At 46.3% G+C, this 21,209-nt stretch overlaps 1 protein-coding gene across 3 annotated transcripts in view; it reads left to right on the top strand.

Annotated features, from left to right (window-relative positions):
* Positions 1-21,209, top strand: part of LOC125713012 (metabotropic glutamate receptor 4-like) — a 182,361-nt gene that overhangs the window by 33,700 nt on the left and 127,452 nt on the right. The gene's annotated exons all lie outside the window — the stretch shown is intronic.

The following is a 21,209-nucleotide window of genomic DNA, read 5'->3' as shown; positions in this document are numbered from 1 at the left end:
TCGATCGGCTGGGTACGTTGCTCTGAGAGTCTGATCGGCCTCCATTCCTCTCCTCCTCTCGATGGCACCCCCATCAGAAGAGACAGGCAGGGGCCATTTAAAGCCAACCCCCCTCCCATGTAGTGATTGTTTGTGGCCAGCAGGGGGCCCCCAAACCCTTGGGACCCAAGGTAAATGTGTGGTTTGAGTGGTGGTGAGCGTGGCTGACAGTGCAGGGGCCCTTTAGAAGTGTGCGTGAGGAAGTCTCAGCTCAGCTCAGTGTCTTTGAAAAGGCTCCCTAATAGGATATTAGATTTATTTAATGCTCTGCATCGCTTTGACACCAAACTCATAAAAATGGAAATATGTTTCTTTTTGTTCTCTGCCGTCCCATTTTTTTTTGTCTGAATAAGAGTCTCTTCAGGTCTTCCAGGAGAACATAAGCATCGAATCGTGTGAGCGATTCTCATTATTTTGAAATCATGCACCTGAGAAGAGTAAGCCTAAACTAACCTGCGCACATACCCGCCTCGACAGCAGGCGACAGCTTTGTTTGTTGTGGGTTCCCACTTGGGGAAGATGGTGGCGCAGGAGGTAGTGCTATCGTCCGCCAATTGGAGGGTTGCGGGTTCGAGCCCTGGTTCCTCCTGACCCCATCAAAGTGTCCTTGAGCAAGACACTGACCCCCAAATTGCTCCCGGTGAGCAGGTTGGCACCTTGCATGGCAGCCTCCGCCACCGGTGTGTGAATGAGTGTGTGGATGGGTGAATGTGAGGCATGAAATGTAAAGCGCTTTGAGTGCTTGTAGGAGTAGAAAAGCGCTATATAAATGCAGTCCATTTACCATTTACCCACTTAAAATGCCACTTTGGGGGCCCCTGCCTCTCCTAGAGTAGTGATTGTTTGTGCGAAACGAGAGCCTCAAACCTTGGGGCCCCACGCAATGGCCCCAGCTGCCACCGTTGCCCCTGCCTTCTCATTGGTGGGGGCTCGCCGACTGCTCCCTGTGTGCTGTGGTTCTAACTTTTTGACAGATAAGCAGTCCAACTCGCAGATTTCCCGACCGCTGTTGGGTGCACGTGACCCTAAAACCCTCCGATGACAGAGCGTCAGGGGGATCGCTCTCCTGTCCGGCTGGCTGTGGTGTTTATCTGAGCGGCTGTATGAGATCTGTCACCTCCCATCTATCCCGGAATCCAGGAAAGCCCGGAAAACAGCGTGTCAGCCGGCGGATGTAATGATATTTAATTGGACATAAATCCTTGACGGCTTCTGTCTGCTACGCTTGACCCTGCCAGGGGAGTCATCAAGAAATATAAGAAGCAACAGCACTTTCTTCATTTTTTTGTTGCATCTTTTGCCTCATTTACCTTAAATAACAGGCAGCAGACAGTAACGACTCACTAGCTTGTGGTGATACATGTTTTTTTCCCCACGTTTTCATATTTACGTGTTTACGTGCTTTCACATGATCTCTACAGGCTTCCTTCATGTTTACATTCCCGGTATTTACTGATGCTCCACTGTGCTCAATTTAAACACGGTCATCCGTCTTGGACGCGGTGGGACGGCGCTCCGCGATACCTTCCGGAAAGCCGGTACATCGATCACAGGAGAGATAAGACAGAGGATTATGCGGCGTCTGATGTAATCCTGTGGTCAGGCCGTGGGGGTTGCCCTCTCGGGGTGGGTTGGGACCCCATCGTGGAAGCATCACAGCTGAGCTTAGTGAGGCTGTCGTGAGGTGATAAAACTCTTCTAAGCCCCGAGCAAATAACCTTTAAATATACAAGCAGACAGACATCATAAACAGCACAGGACTGTGATGAAGATCAGCGGAGCTGCCCATTGATTTGTCGCTTCGTGGCTTAAAGATGCACTTCCCTGTCGATCCAATGATGACTTTCAAATTGGCATGAGTTGTGTTTTTTTTTTGTTTAGCTGATTTCAGATCTTTAACAAAACTAACTGGGAGGTGAAACAGAGATTTTAGGAAAGACTCTTATCTGTTTACTTGACGCAGTTGGCGTACCGGACAAGACATTTGGATTATCCCAACCAGTTCAAAGCGCAGAGATAAGTCCGGCCTTCGGGACAACTAAAAAGGAAGATAGCAGACTGCTGCTGAAAGATATATAATTGCACATCCTTAGTAAATTTGTTGAAGCTTTGTGGCCGGGGCTTGTAAAGGATTTACTGTTGGTTTGGGGGTAACTTTTAGCTTAGCAGAAGAAAGGGAGGGATTTCAGATTGGGGACAGACTTCGTGGAGGCAGGACGGGGCTAAGTTTAATGTCAGCTCATCAGCAATGAAGAGAATCAAGACCAATTTAGCTCAAATTGCAAAGCAGAGGCTTTGGGAGCGGTGGGCCCCGGCCGGCATATTGGATGTCATGGTAACCTTGCCTAGATGCCTGATGACCAGTAAGTGAGCCCGACATGACTGCAGGGGATGAGACTGAGAGGTTTTCCTTCAGTTTTACTGAAGACCCACCATGTTGGAGTTGGCGGGTGTCTGTCTGAGGGCTTACAGAAGTCTGGTTGACGTGCTTGCTCACTTTAAAGGCTGGTGCTCGCTGCTGCATGACTTCCACAGGCCGATCCGAGCTGACGCCCATAGTCTGAGCCCACTATGCATGGCTCAGCCACTCGACCCGACGATCCGAGCTGCTTTCCAGCGGCGCTCCCTGGCTGAATCACGTTAGCGTGATACTGCTTCTGGGCTGGGCTCGGCCCCTCCTGCCCGTATTCTTGCTCGCTGTACCAGTTCTCTGGCTTTGTAAGTCTGAATAGTAACACTTCACCTGACACAAATGAGGAAAATCATCCATTTTGGGGCAGGGAACCTGTCTTTGTTCTCACGGTGGGGGTGTGTGACCTTCCTTCCATAAACATCCAAGTATAAAAAATCAACAAAGCGTCAACAGGACAAGAAGTATTTAAGGTGCGTTTTTTGGGAAACATCTGGTAAACGAGCATGTGGCAATACGTTTCACATGTGATTAATCCTGGGGATGCTCTTATTCCCAGTGACTTGCGGAGTTTGTGTGGAATAATTTTGGTTTACCGCTGTTGGAGCTCCAGGGGTATCAGTGACCTGCTTAGGGCAGACTGGAGGGAGGTGAAGAAGACGGAGGAGGTTCGGCCAGGCCCCTGGGTCGCCCCCTCCTGGAGCAGCGGCCCCCAGCAGCTCTCTCGCTCTTCCCTCATTACCATCCGGCACGCTGTACTCCTCGGCCTATTTCTCGTCTCCTCAGCATTCCCCTGGCGCTCAGAGACGCTCATCGCCTTCCCGGGCCGAGACGACTCAGACGTACAAACATCTTTTGTAGAGCTGACGGAATCATGGCCCCAAGAACATCGAGCGTCTTTTCACGCAAACTGATTTCTACATTTCTGCCATAAATCCACATTTTCCGCCTTACATCATGATCGAAACTGACAGAGGGTGTAGTATTTGGGGGCCGTGGAAACAGTTGCTATGACAGGAAGGGGGAGGGTGGCCTGGGCCATCTCCAAGGCAATGATCAGGTGACCTGGTTTAGCTGTGCTGACTCCGTCCACCTGCTCCTCTTCCTAATTTCTCAGCCTAAACATGGGTGTTGAGCTTCTTCAGTTCCAGTAACCCTAACAGTTTTCTTCATACTATGTTTAGTACCATAGTACTTTATTGGAATATTGTAATACTGCAAGGTAATACTCAAGTTACTATTGTAACGGCACTTCTAAATACTGCAGAGCAGTGTTTCTCAACCCAGTGTTCAGGGACCTCCATACAGTCCATATTTTCCTCCCTCCCAGCTCCCAGAACACCTGTCCTTGGAATTCAGCAATCTTGATTGGCTGGGGGATGGGAGGGAGCAAAAATGTGGACTGCTGGGGTTCCCTGAGGACTGGGTTAAGAAGCACTACTGCAGAGTAATGCTCTATTTACTGCTCTAACGCAATCTTCAAATACTGCAATACCACAATGTAATACTCAGTTTACTATTGCACCACTGTTCTCTCTATTACTGTCTCTATTACTGTAATACAATAGTAGCTGTAATATTGCAATGCAATAATTGATTTACTATTGTATTACACCTTTTCAATATTGCATAGTGCTCTATTTACTACTGTGGTATTCTGTTGGCAAATTGCAGTGGTCTGTATGTCCAGGGTCAGAGTGTTACTCATAATGAGCAGCACATCTCTCCTCTTCCTGGGTGTCGTACTCTTTTCAAATCCAGGTGCTCAGGTGAGCTGCTGTGGAAAGTTCTAAGCATGTGTGTGTTTATGCTTTCTCAGCTGTTGACAAAAATCCCCAGAGAGCGGTTGCTACAAAAGGATCCCCGAGACATTTCTCCTCCAAGCCCCTGGGGGGCGCCCTCTGAGTTTCATGCCCTTGCCGAAAGTGGCTTTTTGCTGCAGGGATTTTCCACATGCAGGCAGAGCTGTTTCTTTTGTGTTCGGAACCAATAATTACAACACTAATGCTTTTTCCCACACAATTCATTTATTTCCTTGTTTCTGAAAACAAAGCGATGAGTCAGAGGATCTCCATCTTTGTACTTTCTCGTACAATTTTAGCTGAGTCTCTCTTGGCAGAATATTAATAAAACATTCTGGTCTAATCTGTGGCACAAGCAAGAGGGTTTTTGTAGAGAGGGGGGTTACTCATCAGGCCTTGTTGGCAGTGAAGGGCAGTAATTACGGTCGTCATACACAGCTACTTGCAGAGGGCTACATGCACTGTCCAATCAGTCTGCTTTCACATAAAACCCCTTTTTTTTATCTTTCTACGTGTCTATGAGTTTTTTTTCCTGGGAGATATTTCTGCAGGCTCCTCATCTTACCACACTTTCATAATTCAGGTGTTACGCCACTCGCTTCGACCCATTTAGTAAATATTATATGTATCATTTTGTGAGAAGTACCTTCAATGCTAAGTCACCGATCTATAATGGGTTGCTGTTGAAGTATTTTCTTAGGGAATGATAAACATCTGTCTATGTGCGAGGTCAACATATTGCATCTGAGATCATCAGGTAAGGTCTGGCATAAGATGAACTTTATTGATCCCAGGGGAAAATTCTAGAAAAAAAAGGCGACGTCCAATCCATCAGGGAATCGAACGAACCTTGGTCTTCAACATGACAGGTGTGGATATTAACAGTTTACTAAAAAGGACAAGGTTAACTGTTTGCAGTTGAGGTCTGTTTAAGTTCATTTGGGAATCAGTGGAAATGAGATGAAGTGGAGAAATCAACAGAATTTAATGATTTTTATTAATCAAAAATGAGGCAGCCGGGTCCCTACAGACTTCCGACTGCCTCCCGCACTCTTCAAGCAGCAGCCCGAGAGATTCTTCCAGCATCGTCAGCCTCCGTGACCAGAAGAGCAGCGAGCAGAACGACGTCCTCCACGAGGCATCATCCCATCGCAGATTCGTTGTCATGTTTTCATAACCAAATCCGGCAGAGAGTCGACAAACAAAGCCGAAAGCAGCGGCTTCCTTTGCTTACCTAGCATGCCTTCTGAGTCGATAATGACGAGGTATACCTTGACAATGAAAGGGATACGTAGGCCAATCGCTGAACATTTCTCCTGAAGCAGGTCTTGTCGGGAACATTATATGGAGTAAATCAATGAGGGGTTTTTAATGAGGACTCCTCTGTCGCATCAATCGAGGTCCCGCAGGAGCTGCGCGAGAGAACAGAGAAAAATGCGACACTGCAGCCACTGGTGATGCAGAAGCTCTGTGTTTTCTACTAATTAGCTTCTCCGCGTACCTTGCAGCCAGGCTGCAAAGTAAGACCCCCAGATCCGTAAGTCATCCTGGGCTGGGCTGGGCGGGAAAGCACAACAATGTCTGCCTCCGGATGACATTCGTGTTTCCATGGTGATTTATCACCCAGCTCTGAGAGCACAGGTTACTCATTAATGAATTCCCTCTGGCCTTCTTTGGATTAACTGCTTCTTTAAGGTTCTCCTGGCCTCGGCTGGGTGGATGGGAGCAGTTCGCCGCAGGGCTGGAGGACTTCTCTGAGATTTATGGCGTTCCGGGGTTTTGCACGACTGCTCTTTTTCTTGTAGGGTAACACGGTGGCCTGGTGGTAGCACATCGTATCACACCTCCTGGGTTGCCCTCACCCAGTGTCCAGGGAGTTTCTGCCTTCCCTCTGAGTTAGGTGGTCTTCCACTTTCTCTTGCAGACACACAGTCCAATCAGATGGTGCTTCTAAATGACTTCATGCTCAGCGCTGCATCGGTTCCAAGCTGTATGGGATAAGGAACTGAAAGATAGATTCATATGTTTATCCTTGCATTTCTTAAGCGGCCCTCGTCTTGCCGAAATGCAGTAATAACGTCCGGCAATCCTGCTTCTCTGTGCTGCCTCTAACGACTCCATGACCTTTTGTAATGGCTTGTGGGAAATATGGCAGTCCTGTGAATCTTTTGTCTTTTAGTTACTTAAAGATTTAAAGGCAATAAAAGCTTGTCCCAATGGGTATATGGAGGGCTTGATTGCAAACTGCCTGAGCTACATTTCTGTGCTGTCCTCCTTCCCTGGGCTGTGTGGGACAGTGAAAATTACCTAGGAGCAACGCCCAGTCGCATCTGCATTGATTTCACTTGTTGACAAGGAAGCAGCGGCTGAACACAGATAGGTGCTTCCATGTGGGATCCGCTTGCTTTTGCAGTTCCTCCCTTTTCTCTGCGGTGAAAATGCCACACGCTCTCGCTAGCACTGAAGCTGCTGTATGTAGAAGTCTAGTGTAGCACATAGCTAATGCTGTTGGGGCTCCTCTGCTATTCTCCCCATGTCAAAAGGCTAGGCTAATGCTAATGATAATACTAGGGCAATGTTGCGTGACCTGGAGTGGGTAAGTAGGGGTGTGTGTGCGACCATCCCGTTGCCACCCACAGCTGCGTGCTTGGCTGAGTAAGCGGGGGCGAGTGGGAAAGTGTCCCTCTGGCACAGACACTGATCACCCGTGCCACTATAACTGCTGAATCAGATGGGATCTGGCAGTTAAGGCGCCTCAGGCTGTTCCTGTGACTGCGGCCATGTTTGTTAAACCAGATTTCTCCTTGTTCCACCTTAAATGGTACCTAAACGTAGGAATAGAAGCTGCAGGAAATTTCAGACGAGGCGTATTTTGGCTGTGTAATGTCCCTCCCCCAATGACATGGGGAATCTTACCGCTCAGTCTTCCCCGGTGGGTTGGGCCTCTGAGGGTGATCCATGGTTCCACCTGAGTCTACTTCCTCCACACGCTTCGCTGGAGAGAAGGCAGCCGTAAGCCATGAGGCAGCAGCAGCCCCGAAGTTCGGGCTCACGCTGAAGACTGTCGCAGGAGCCCACACATGCTATTGGGGGATATAGAGTTGTTGGTAGGAGCTTGAGGGTCCCTCTCACTGCAGGGTTCATCCTCTACTGGGATTTGTAGTTTCTGGGATCTCTCCAAAGTGAAATGACTACTTTTGGCCAACAGGGGGCACAGTCATTGAGGATCCCAAACAAATGCATGGTTAAAGTGGAGGTAAATATGCTTCAGAACCCGGGGAGATCCCCCTCCCCAAAAGGAAGCACACACATCATAATGGAAATGTTGCGGAGGGGTCAGTGGGACAGTCCTGACACAAATCCAATTAATGTAGTGGTTAGTCTAGTCTTCGCTGAGGCCATTTCTACAGATATTTATCTCTTTCTGTCAAAGAGCTGTTAGTGCCCCTGCTGACATTCTTAGATGCGGAAGGGGGGGGGGGGGGGGGGGGGGGATAGAAGATTAAAAGATTAAAGCCACAATTCACTTCCTCTCTCTCTAAGAAACTGCAGAAAATTCAGTGCTGGCATCTCCAAAGTCAATGAGCACTGAAGATTACAGAGATCAGCTCTAAATTACCTCTGATTTTTCTCCTTTTCAAAGTTATATTTATGACAGCATAATCATTTATTGAAAATGTGTTTATTGTGAATGAACATTAATCTGTAACACAAACCACAGACTTAATAATATATATGGAAGTCAGTTGTGGTGTGTAAACACAGAACAGATTCAAGCAAGCGGAAAAATCACCCAGGGAAATGTCATAGTTGTCCACACCTGCCCTGCTCAGAGGTGACATCGGCTCCTAAAATATAGCAACGAATTCTGACATTAACAAATGCCAAAACAAAGTAAAAATCAATGAGAAGTTAGGGACAGGGGAAAATACACCCCAGGCACTCATCCGTCTCCCCGGCTGCTCTGCCGGATTCTTCAGTGAGGCCAGAATTTACAGCAGTGTTTTGAACTCTGGGGAAAACAGAGGAATCAGCCTGATTGGTAGCTCAGCTGACAGGCTCATTCTGACTGCTGTGACAGTCCTCATGCTGTTCTTTTGAGTCAGTATCACTGGGTTCGGCTTTTTCTCTTGGAGAAAGGTAGCGAGCAGAGAGAATTATGCCTCCTCTTTCACGTGGTTTCCCTGTGAGGAGGTCCCCATACTCACCTAGGGCCAAATCGATCAACAATTAAAAAGGTAACTCAGAGAAACACTCCTATTTTCATAACCCCAGGTTTGGAAAAACCTCCAATTATTTCTCATCCACTTTCATTTCCGACCTTTGGTGAGGAAGTTCGGTTTGCCGTGACTCATTTCGCAGGGAACGCCGAAATCCCCAAATAAACGTAAAATAACAGCCGTAGGGGTCTAATCAGAATGTTTTATCCGCATGGTGGGGACAGACTAGCTGTAATCTTCAGCTCCTACCCTTGGTTTGAAGGCAAATGACGCACTAAAACATGTGGAAAAAACACTTCAGAGACATTTGGAATGATCTCCGCAATTTGTGAATGTCAGAAGAGGGCCGACTCCTTGTTTGCTGCCTGCAGTGAACGTCCCTGCGGTTTGGACGGGCTGTTTCTCTCTGAGTGGATTTTCCTTCTTGGTCCTACCCCCTTTGATGTGTGCTGAAAGAAGCCTTGCAGTGAGCGTCCCCCAGATGTGCACAGCTGTCACTGCAAGCTACGTCTGCTTATTTATTTGATTTGCTATCTCCGTCTGTCGCACCGGCTCAGATTTAGCTCGGCACATCTGGATAACGCCAAGGCGGGCTTAGTGGCCGCGCTCGCGGTGAACACAGCTGGAAAAGTGGCGATCATGTGACCCGGGGAACCATAATGCTGACTGATGCACTAGGTGGCTGAAACAGAGAGAAACTCTTCACCATGTTCTGACTGCTTGTATGTTCATAATTATGGACCGCCGGACCTGATTGGCACTGTTTCATGGCTGATGCAGTTTGCAGTCTGGGAAAAGTATAAAATATAGAAATCTGGGGAAACAGTGTTAAACAGAGAATTAAACGTTTCATTTGATGAAATGAGTTTTCAAAGTATTGCAAAGTATTTCAAAGTATTATAAAAGTATTGCTATTGTCTCTGTGCAATCTGCTACTTTTCATTGAATTGCAGAGTGCCGGGAAAGGTAATAGGTGACCCAGTGGTTTGCGCAGTTCTTATGCATTGCTGGGATTGTGGGTTTGAATCCCGTCTATGCTCTTTGTGTGCAGTTTGTGCGCTGTCCCTGTGCTGTGTGGGGGGTTTTTGTGTGCTCGTTTCCTGTTGCAGTCCAAAGACAGATTAGTCTGTTTAGTGTGTTTAAATTGCTCAGAGAGCATGAGTACGTGCATCCCCTACTATGGCCTGGCAGTCCTGTGCGCTGCACTGCCTGGGACAGGCTCCAGACCCCCCACAACCCTGTTCACGGTAAGTGGATGGAAGATGGATGAAATCATTAATGGTTCAGTGTCTGAGGGGGAAATTAAACTGGTTTACGGGAGTGTTCCCCATGAGGTCCCCAACCAGACTTTTGGACCAAAACCTACATTTAATGATGAATTTGCTCGTATTAGAACATAAGAACATAGTATTACCATCTCTCACACAAAAACCCAAATTTACAGTTATGCAGCTGTTTGTGCATTCTGCCCATACTTAGACTCTCATGATCTATACAATGTTTTGGCATTTGTTACCGTCAGAATTTATTGTTATACGTTAGCAGCCAATGTCACCTCTGAGCAGGACAGGTGTGGACAACTATGACGTTTCCCTGGGTGATTTTTCCGCTTGCTTGAATGTGCGTTTACACATCACAATCCACTTCTATTATATTTTCTAAAAACCACATGAGAATAAAGGCTGTGTCTTGTATTGGGAAGTTAAAGATGCACATTCACAAAACACATTTTCATTTGACAGTGAAATGAGCTGGCAAACAGCTCAGGTTCGGTACTGGGACCACCATCTTTCACCTCAATGAACCATTTAGGACCAACTCCAGGGAGGAATCATCCCTGAACAAAACCAGGCATCACATCCACTAGCTTTTCATTTGAGAACGATCTGTGCTTTTCCCAAACCTATGAGAGTCATGGATTCCTGTAGCCGTGGCGATGACGCCTACTCACAAAAGGCATGACTCGCCCACATCCCATTATCTTGGCCAGTCGATTAGAGTCAAAGCCAGGCAGCAAAGTCAAGGATGCCGGAGGAGTTAACTAGCTCTGCTCACTCTGTGGTTGACCCCTACGTGAACATGGCTGTGCAGACCAAATGTGCATGAAAGAGAGCTTCCAGACGTCGGGATCGATTGCGGTCCAGGATATGGGTCACGAGTCGATATCAGACTCACACCCCTCTGGCCCCGTCGTTGAGCGAGGTGGGGGGGTGTAATGGAGAAGGTGAAAACTCAGCATGTCTGCAGTGAAGTCATTCCCGGCTCCTTACACCCCCCTACCCACCCCCCCGTGAAGTCGCTGCTCGGCCATTGTCTAGCATTTATTATGAAGATTTAACCAGCTTCGCAGGCAATACTGAAACCAAAAACAGGAACCTTTGAGTTGTTTCTAATGCGCTTGGGTTCCTTGCTATTTAAACATTACAGACTGTCCTTCTTCATATCAGCATCAGCTGGGTGACAAACATTAAACTTCTATGTCACTAGAGTATTAAAGCACTGTAAGCCTTCCGAAACATTCCACCGGTCAGGAGAGTCAGATGCTGGGTTAGAACTGCTCTGCTGTCATTGGGCTCACTTTCTAAAACTGTCTAATTGGACAACTGGATCTACTGGATGGAGACCAGTAGACTGAGTTGGACCAAACAGCAGATCTCTCTGAACATTGAAGATCTATTAAAGCTCTTCTTGCTCAGGAAAATGAGGCTGTGAACCTCAGAAGTGTGTTTAGACCTGAACAATGGAAGAAAAGCTTCATTTCCATGTGGGACCTGTTGTGAGAAGGTGCCATGAGCCTGCAGGTAAGTGTGGTTTGAAAGGCCTCAGAGATACTGTGACGTTTCTGTACTGCCTATTACATGTATGCCTAATAATCTGCCAGCGATGTACAGGTGAGGATCACGTAGAATCAGAGAACCTGGGGTTAAGGGCTTTGCTCAAGGGCCCAATGATGGTGTGATTACTCTGAAGGGATTCAAACCTAAAAGATCCTGAACACAGATCCTTACCCTATTGAGCTACCCTGCAATAAAAAGTTGATGAATGATATATAGTATGTGTTAGTGATAATACAAGTATAGGCAAAATGACATTTTTAGATTTCTTTGTAGTGCCCATAACGCAGGGAGAACCACAAACAGTACAGTGGAATTTGTGGGTTTTGTCTTTGCATAGAGCCTTTCCCTGACCCCTTTTCAGAGAAGACTGTAGCACCTAGTAGCTGGTAAAATTCAATTTCACATACTGACAGTGAGCTCCATTCACTTTTTGAACTTCAAAGATCTTCACAAGTTCAGCTGGCTGATTATTTAAGGACTGAGAAGTCAGCAGTCTGTGAGTGAATAATGAGGGAACTTTGAAAAGGTGTGTGTGTGTGTTGGGGGGGGGGGGGGTGGCGTGTGCATGTCTGACTAGTGAGGGGACGGCCCGATTTGTCAGTTTGGTTTTAAAACGCGCTGTTTAATTAAGAAGGAAAGCGATGGATAGTGCACACATACTTTCTGGTCCCTTAGCATTCTCTGCTGCCCTGGGTTTCACCACACTTCCTCTTTAAGCTAGTTTGGATACCCCCAGACGTCCTGTTTAAGCTAGGTTAGCTATCAAGCACTTCTTGTTCGAACTAGTTTAGCCATCACCACGATTCATGTATAATCTAGCCTAGCCGCTCCCACAGTTTCTGTTTATGCTAGTTTAGATATCTGTTCACTTCTTGTTTAAGCTAGTTTAGCTATCCCCATATCTCATTTTTTATCCTATTTCAGCTGAATGGATGGTACAATATTCAAATTCTGTTAGCTAGGGTTTGGTAGGGAACATTGCGTAGAGCTACTGATAAGCTAAAACTCTCCATTTGCAGTCAGTGGAACTAATGTAACAGGCAATCAGTTGTTCATACTGAGGCAAAACAAATGGATTAAAAGTGACATTGAGTAGTCACTAGCTAGCTACATAGCCAGCATTGCCAACTTTGGTCAGCTGGCTGGAGTGAGATTTTCAATTCGAGACAAGTCTGCACACACATTTTCGTGTATGTAACAGTTTCATTACCTAGTAAATAGTCTGTAGGGTTTCCGGACTAAGTTAATGCTTTTGCCGTAGCTACTTTTAGGTTTCAGATGGAATAATATAGATTTGCCATAAGATTTCTCGTGTCAGCAGCAGAGTCTGAAAGCGTGAGTGTCACCCCAATGCGTGAGAGTTGGCAACCCTGTACATAGCTAATGCTGACTGATGTCATCCAGTAGATAAGCTGCTACAGTAGGGATCTTCTAAATGTGCAAATTAGCTAAATTTTTCCCAATACATTCAAAATGTAAAGCTCATGTAAAGCATAGTACAATGCACTAAGTACTATGATAGTCTTCGTCTTCCGTGCATACTCTCCTTGCAACAGTAAAGTAAAATAGATAGATAGATAGATAGATAGATAGATAGATAGATAGATAGATAAACAAGTACGTAAGCAAATAAATTAAGATAATGGCACACCAAAAGAGCAACCTTCAGGTACAAGCTTTAGATGTGGTTAGATTAGGACAGATATTAGATGTGCTTAGATTATATGTGGTTAGATTAGGGCAGATATTAGATGTGGTTAGATTAGATGTGGTTAGATTAGGACATATATTAGATGTTAGATTAGATGTGGTTAGATTAGGGCAAATATTAGATGTGGTTAGATTAGATGTGGTTAGATTAGGGCAGATATTAGATGTGGTTAGATTAGATGTGGTTAGATTAGGACAGATGAGGTGGACTGGAAATGCTTTAGTTATTCAGCTTTATGCATGATGTGACTATCGTGGTTTTCACTCTGAAATCAGGCCATGGGTAACAATTGAGTTCAGGGACTCGACTCCCCTGAGATACATGCCATCTCCTCTGTTTCTCATGCACTATTACAAAATGTGCACAAAGTAGATTTTTTTTCCCTTCCCAGAAACACTTGAGCTGAAGCATTGCTGTCAGAAGCATAGTCAGAAAAGTATCCCAAAGACCACTGAAGTCAAGCTTCCTTTCATTAGAGGAGATTCCTTTTGTGATGTGAAGGGCATGTAAATATCCCCCCCGCCATTTTAAAAAATGTTTTAGAGTTAAGATCTCAAGGTCAGCAATCTCAAGGAAGTACACTTTACCACACCCTAGCTCACCTCCACCCTGTGAATCTGTGACGCAGATTTATCTGCATCAGATGTTGGGTAACTGACCTCTTTGAAGGAAGAAAGGGCAGGACAATGTAGACCTGCTATGCCTGTGTCTGATCTGTCTCTGATGGGTATTAATTATCTGCAGAAAAGCCCATTATCAAGCACTTTATTGTTCCGGTAGCTCTCACAGGAACACTGCTGATTGGATGTCTTTTGTTGTAGGTGCACATTACAAAAGGATACTAATGGTATTTTGGGCATAGATTTGTGTAATGCCGTTTTAATAGCTGCTGGTGTGGACCAGGTACTTCGAAAATCAAGATGAGTGAACAGTTTGCAAGTTTGGAAGGAGGGTTGTGGGTTAAGAGTGACAAACCGGGCCCTACAGACCACCTCGGCAGTAGCACATTACTGAGTCTGAACACCCCAACCCATCTCCGGGGATTTAAAGGGGACCCTTCAGATCACCTTGACAGTGACACAATGCTGAGTTTGACCACCCTGTTGTCTTGAACTTTAAGGGGACTCTACTGGCCATCTTGACAGTGAAACATTGCCGATTTTGACCCCCAAATCTTCGGGGATTTGTTTGGCTCCCTACAGGCCACACAGACAGAATTCAATTATTTTTTCCAAAAGATCAACAGCCGGGAGTTAAGGTGTCTGTAATTTTCTGGTATTCAGGTACACTGGTGGTCTTCCATGAAGTACTTTCTTAAAGCTGTAAATCAGAGTGTAGGAACAGTGAGGGGTGGAGCTGGGGTCTGACAATCTTAATCTATACCATGTGTGGTTTTGTTTTGGTAATATATGTGTCCATGTTTATGAATCTTATGACCCTGATCAAAGTAAACAGTTGGAATGTGGATGGATGAAATGATAAATCCTTTATTTGCCATTTACACAAGTACACTGGAATTTGCCTCTTCACCTACCACATCTTCCTCTCCGTAGCTCACAGTACAACATCGGCCAACATGCAGCGGTCCTAGACCTGGGGGTAATGGACCTCGCTTAAAGGTCCATAGACATGTGACTATTCTGCCAAGGCTGGGGCTTGAACCGGCACTCTTCCAATCAGTTAGCAGAGAGATTTAACACACTGAGCCACTCACCCCTCATTGGATGAATGGGTGGATGGATTTTTATATATACTTTGTGAGTAGCTTTGTTTTGGCTGAAATGTATATATAAAAACAAAGCAAACTTTTACGACTTCAAGATTTCAGAAACCGTAAAACTGAGAGATGTAAAATCCTAAACATGTCTGCCAGAAGGCATGAAACAATAACAACAAAGTATGGTCTCTGCCTATGATTGTCTCCTCTAGAGGGTGCTAAAAACACTTCTTAAGCGCACAGATCAACAGCATTGACCTAGGAGCTCTGTGGTCTGCTGACGTTACCCATTATCATATCACAGACTGCCCCACTGCCCTCGGCCTGAGCTGTCCAGGCACAGCTCGGGCAGACTTGGTGGCAGGTGACACCTCCGTTCCGGGCACACTAGCGCCATCTGTGACTAATTCAGCACATTACAGCAGGAAGCGGCAGGTATATGTCAGGGGGCTGGGATTGCAGAAACATGCGTTTAATGCCCAGGTAACTGGGACATCAGACAGCAGAGTATCACCACATGGGGGCGATAGATGTCACATCGCGAGGAAATGAGAAGCAACAGCGGACGTGTGCAAATGGCGGCGGCTGAGCGCTGAAGGTCACGCTGTCATGTTGAGTCACCTAACCTTTGTGACTGAGTGTCAGCGTTGGTGCGACGCCTAATTGGAGCCTGAAGCGTCCCTGAGTGACGGGGTGAGGGACTCCAGGGGGCGCGCAGTCGCGCACACAGACATGCACTATCTCCTGGGAATGAATGGCTCTGTGTTTCCGCTCAAGAGCCTCTGCTCACATCTCTGTATGAACCCCCCTGTACTAATCTCTCTTTCCCTCACTTCCTTAATATAATGACAGAAGATGGTCTCTGTGCACCAGCTTTAATGGAGAGAGGAGGTCCACTCTTATTTGCATGATTGTGATATAAGGGCCGCAGTTTTAATGGTCTGCTCTGCTTCAAAATTTTAACAAATTAAAATGAAAAACTACTAACTTACATCCAAGCGCAGCAGTACGGACTCCATGAATCAGCGGAAGGTTTAATGCGGTGACCTGATGATACAGCAAACACTGGTACTGCTGACCCTGACACTACAGGAAGCTGGTTGTTTTGTAATAGAGGGACTTTAAAGGTAAAGCAAAGGTTCCCTTCTTGTTAACAGTGTCATCGTCGCAGTGATCAGTTGTCTGAGAAGCATGGTGGTATGGTGAGGGCAGACTTGGGTGACCAGTCTAAACCTGCTATGGTGAGGGCACACTTGGGTGACCAGTCTAAACCTGCTATGGTGAGGGCACACTTGGGTGACCAGTCTAAACCTGCTATGATGACAGTACACTTGGGTGACCAGTCTAAACCTGCTATGGTGACAGTACACTTGGGTGACCAGTCTAAACCTGCTATGGTGACAGTACACTTGGGAGACCATTCTAAACCTGCTATGGTGAGGGCACACTTGGGTGACCAGTCTAAACCTGCTATGATGACAGTACACTTGGGTGACCAGTCTAAACCTGCTATGGTGACAGTACACTTGGGTGACCAGTCTAAACCTGCTATGGTGACAGTACACTTGGGTGACCAGTCTAAACCTGCTATGGTGACAGTACACTTGGGTGACCAGTCTAAACCTGCTATGGTGAGGGCACACTTGGGTGACCAGTCTAAACCTGCTATGGTGACAGTACACTTGGGTGACCAGTCTAAACCTGCTATGGTGACCGTACACTTGGGTGACCAGTCTAATCCCGATATGGTGATGGCACTGCTTCAGTGACCAGTCTAAACCCAGTATAGTGATGACACTGCTTCAGTGACCAGTCTAAACCCAGTATAGTGATGACACTGCTTCAGTGACCAATCCTAACCCAGTATAGTGATGACGCTGCTTCAGTGACCAGTTTAAACCCGTTATGGTGATGGCACTGCTTCTGTGACCAGTCTAAACACAGTATAGTGATGACACTGCTTCAGTCACCAATCTAAACCCAGTATAGTGATGACACTGCTTCAGTGACCAGTCTAAACCCAGTATAGTGATGACACTGCTTCAGTCACCAATCTAAACCCAGTATAGTGATGACACTGCTTCAGTCACCAATCTAAACCCAGTATAGTGATGGCACTGCTTCAGTGACCAGTCTAAACCCGGTATGGTGACGGCACTGCTTCGGTGCTCAGCTTGATGGCACTGCTTCGGTGCCCAGCTTGATGGCACTGCTTCAGTCACCAATCTAAACCCAGTATAGTGATGACACTGCTTCAGTGACCAGTCTAAACCCGGTATGGTGATGGCACTGCTTCGGTGCCCAGCTTGATGGCACTGCTTCGGTGCCCAGCTTGATGGCACTGCTTCGGTGATCTGTCTAAGCTTCCCTCTCAAAGAAGAGTTTCCCTAATCATGCACAGGTAGACACAGCCAACGAGATACATAGTTAATTACTCAGATTAGAGGTAAATGACTGAAGTAATTAAGATGGATTAGTGGATCTAAGCACATGTCTGTGAATACAAGGTGCAGGGTACAGTGTTAGCAGTGAGGACGGGGTGCTTCTGTACCAGTGCTATGTTTATCATGGTGTGTATCCACACTGCAGTCTTGCTGACCTCTCTGTTACCTGTGCACCCCATTCAGGTGACAGTGATACAGTGCTATAATGCACAGGTCATGTGACATGCAGTCTTGATGCAAATAGTACAATCTGGGAAGGTTGCATGAAAAATAAATGAGGTATCAGATATGCACAGATCAATGATTAAAAATGGATCTGGGATTTATTGACCAAGGTAGCTTGTTTAGTCCCAGTATAAACTGACCCTTTTCTTAAATTCATCTGCATGCAATAAAACGTATCTTGTTTTTTATCAGCCAGTGAAATGGAAGGAAATGTATTTTGCCGTTTGAGAAAATACTTTTGTCACTAAGGGAATAGAATGCATGTACAGTAGGATTACTAAAGGATGTGCTAGGCATGGGTGGGGTCAGCACTGACCAGGATGAATAGTGAGTTGGCCTACTGGATGCAGTGCACATATCTAACCACACTAGTCTGAGAGGAAACAGTGGCTGGAGTGACAATACATGGCTAGTTAAAGGTAATAAAATTACACATTTTTTCCCCATGAATAAAGAGGCTGGTTCATGCATTTTAAGTTGAACTGCAGAAGCTCACGGCTCAATTTGAACGTGCAGTTTGCAGGGGCCCCTTTGTTGTTTCTGGGGCCACAAGTCACATGGGGGCCCCTTGCCCCCTGACCATAAGCTTCAATACTAAATAAATAACTAATGAGTAGAGTCAGAAGATGGTAGCTAACTAGCTGGTTAGCAGAACATGCTGCTTCAGCAGCTACTAAATAAGGAATGTGTTTGTTTAATATATTTGCTGTTGTGACCTTTTTTTTTGGGGGGGGGGGGGGGGGCAGTATAATGATGATGTGGTTTCCAAAGCACAAAAACATGCTGAGGTTAAATGGAGTTACCAAATTGCCCATAGGTGTGCATGTATGAGTGAATGGTGTGTGTGAGTGTGCGCTGCAAGGTTCCATCCTGGGTTGTTCCCTGCCTTGCATCCTTAGCCTCTCGGATACTACTCCAGACCCCATGTGACCCTGAATAGGATATGTGGTTACAGAAGATGGATGGTTGGATGGATGGATGGATGGCTGGATGGATGGATGGACTGGACTTTTTGTGGCCAACAGGGGGCAGCAGGGTGCCATGGGAATTCTTGGTTTGAGTGGTGTTAAATACCGCCACTGACCTTGAACTGCATCTCTATAATAATGGCGGACGCTGCTGTGGATCTCGGTTGGGGGTTGGCTTCGGAGAAGATAGGCTGCCTGTTCTTCGCCGTGGTGCTGAGTCAGCCCAGTCTGGGCCGGATGCTTCACTGCCATTAGTGAAGAGAGCGGGCCGGCTTCACTGCAGCAACCAGCCTGCTGAGGCCATAGGGACTCTGTGTTCCGGAGGGTTTATCAGCTCGGTGCAGATCCCAGGAATGCCGCCATCCATGTTTATGGATGAGGTTCGTCCTGGCCGAAATGCTGCGTGTGGGGAAACCCTATGTGAGACACCCCCCTCCATCCCCCCCAGATATATTCCTGCTAGGCTGTAGAACACTCAAAAGCAACAAGGAATGAGCCCCTTGGACAGAAATGATACATCAGGTACTATGCTTCTTGGTACTGAGAATGTCCCTGTAGATGGCTGTAATTACAGTTTTCTCGTCTCTTAGGCGAGAATTAAGTGTGATCCTCCACGTAATTGTATCAGTTTTATTATTTTAAATGATTGTTTTTTACAATTCTGGAATTCATTTGTATTTCATTGGTTGTACAATCTCTGGTAGGTATGATTAATGAGATGTTGAAATTGAAGAAGATTCAGGAGTAGCGATGTATAAACATGCAATCTAGAGATGAAAAAACGTAAATATGTTATTTGGAAATTAGCATAATCGTGATGTCTTCCTGTTAACTCCACCTTCAAACTGATTCTGTTAATAAAGCATCAGTCACCATGGCCTGAGGGACTTAAAGCGTATATATGTTTTTTATTTCGCATGAAAAACTCAATTTCACATGACATAAAAATAGAAATCTGTGATCACATAAATAATGGCATGCAAGCAAAGCTCTGGAAGTTAGGTGTTACCTAAGGGGGGGGGGGGGGGGCTGTCTGTTTTGGGGTCATGTGACAGTATGACAGAACTGGTCATGTGACAGTGATGCTTTGTGATGACATTGATCCAGCTGCCCTTGGCCCCCACGCTGACACGTGAAGGCCGGGTCACGTGGGTCCATTTGCTGACCCGTTTCTATTCCGATACCTCCTGCCTCCTTTGCCAGATGCTGATACTCGACACTGTTGGTGTCATGTGACATCAGCTGGCTAGCGGAGCGTGTCGCTGCTCTTCATTATAACACTTCCCCCCACGGGCCTGGAGAGTGCAGTGTCTAAAGCATGCTAATCTCCTTTATGTATATCTAATTAACCAAAGGGTATTTAATTTACTTTATTTATAGTCCCCTGCTAAACGAAAAAAACAAAAATAAAAACAAACAATGTTTTTGAAATGTTACGATTAAAAAGTAAAGTCTTTTAATTCAAGGCTCTGTGCTTCATATATCGTCATTGCCATGCATGGACTAGACCTTAGGAGGCGCTATGGAGCACCCTGTCACCCGCTCCCCCCGGAGGACAATCCGTCCAGTCAAAACAAGCAGCAGAGCTCAGCCCTAAGCCGACTGACGTGTGACGAGTGCATCATTATGTTCAGTATCTCAGCACTGTCGCTCATCCCTGCATGACGAAGATCTCCTTCCTTTAACGAGGCCGACTGACTTTAATGGGTCTTCACCTGGGCCTCTCTGCTCTGTGAGGCTGAGTGGGTAACTCTTGGGAGGGGTTCCGGCGTAATTCTCCAGCACAGGTCAGCGCTAAGTGTGTCAGAGGACTGCCGGAGAGCCCTCAGACAGCGTGAGCTCCAATGACGCATCCCCCACTTCCCAATGCCCCAATTCCACACAACCAGCGCCCCCGCTAGGAAGTCCGGGGGAATTGCTGGCCTGAATGTGAGTCCAGCTGAAGCTCAGACTGTTTATCGCTGAACCTAAATAAACCCACTGACACGTCCCTAATCATGTACCATGTGCCAATTTGGCTTGTCCAACATGTTTTGAACTAATTTCCTCTTTTTTTTTTCCTTGGAATGGCTGCGTGAAACACAGATACTGTCTGCCCTGAGCATGACTCACAGGCAGCGAATTACTCACACGACCTTTTTAATTAAACCCTGCTTACACCGTGAAGATCCACTGCTTAATTTCATCTCTGTCTCCAGATAGAAGGGTACAATGGAAATGTGGGGAAGTTTTGGAGATGATGCTAAACCTGCTTGCGTTTTCTTTCATTTCACGGCTGTTATGTGGATCCTTATTCAGTATTAGATGAACGGCCCAAATTCAGCTTCTGCATCTTTAGAATCAGCAAAGGTGTTACTGCTCTTACCCTTGAGTCACAGAGCTGCACTCCTGTTGCCTAACCGGGACACACCCACTTTACCGTTGCGCAATGAATCTTGGGATATGTTGGGCTGAGAAGGATCTATCAGTTGGATCCTTCATAACTCGGAATTTCTAGACCGCATTTGAAGGACGTGGTAGGAGCAGTGCTTTGTGACTTTTTGTGCGCAAACGCCTGGGGATTCAGATAGGAAATTATCCATAGGCCAGATTGTCCCATGTGACTAGGCTTTACTGTTTGACCTTTGAAGAATGCAGCATACAGAGCCTACTCCTTCGTAAACCGTGTCCTTCAAAGGATGCAGCCGTGGTGTTCACCTGTTGCTTCCTCTCCTGGACAGGAAGTGACATCACTTTAGGAACATCAGTCACATGACACAACACAGAGCAGCCATGTGAGCCTGGCTCTGGAACCAGCCACTGCATGTCGTTCCACTGCCTTGCCCTGCATACTAAT

This window comes from Brienomyrus brachyistius, chromosome 18 (genome assembly GCF_023856365.1).
Source record: "Brienomyrus brachyistius isolate T26 chromosome 18, BBRACH_0.4, whole genome shotgun sequence".
NCBI lineage: Eukaryota > Metazoa > Chordata > Actinopteri > Osteoglossiformes > Mormyridae > Brienomyrus > Brienomyrus brachyistius.
Note: the sequence above shows the minus strand (reverse complement) of the source record. Positions and strands in the feature narration are given on the sequence as shown.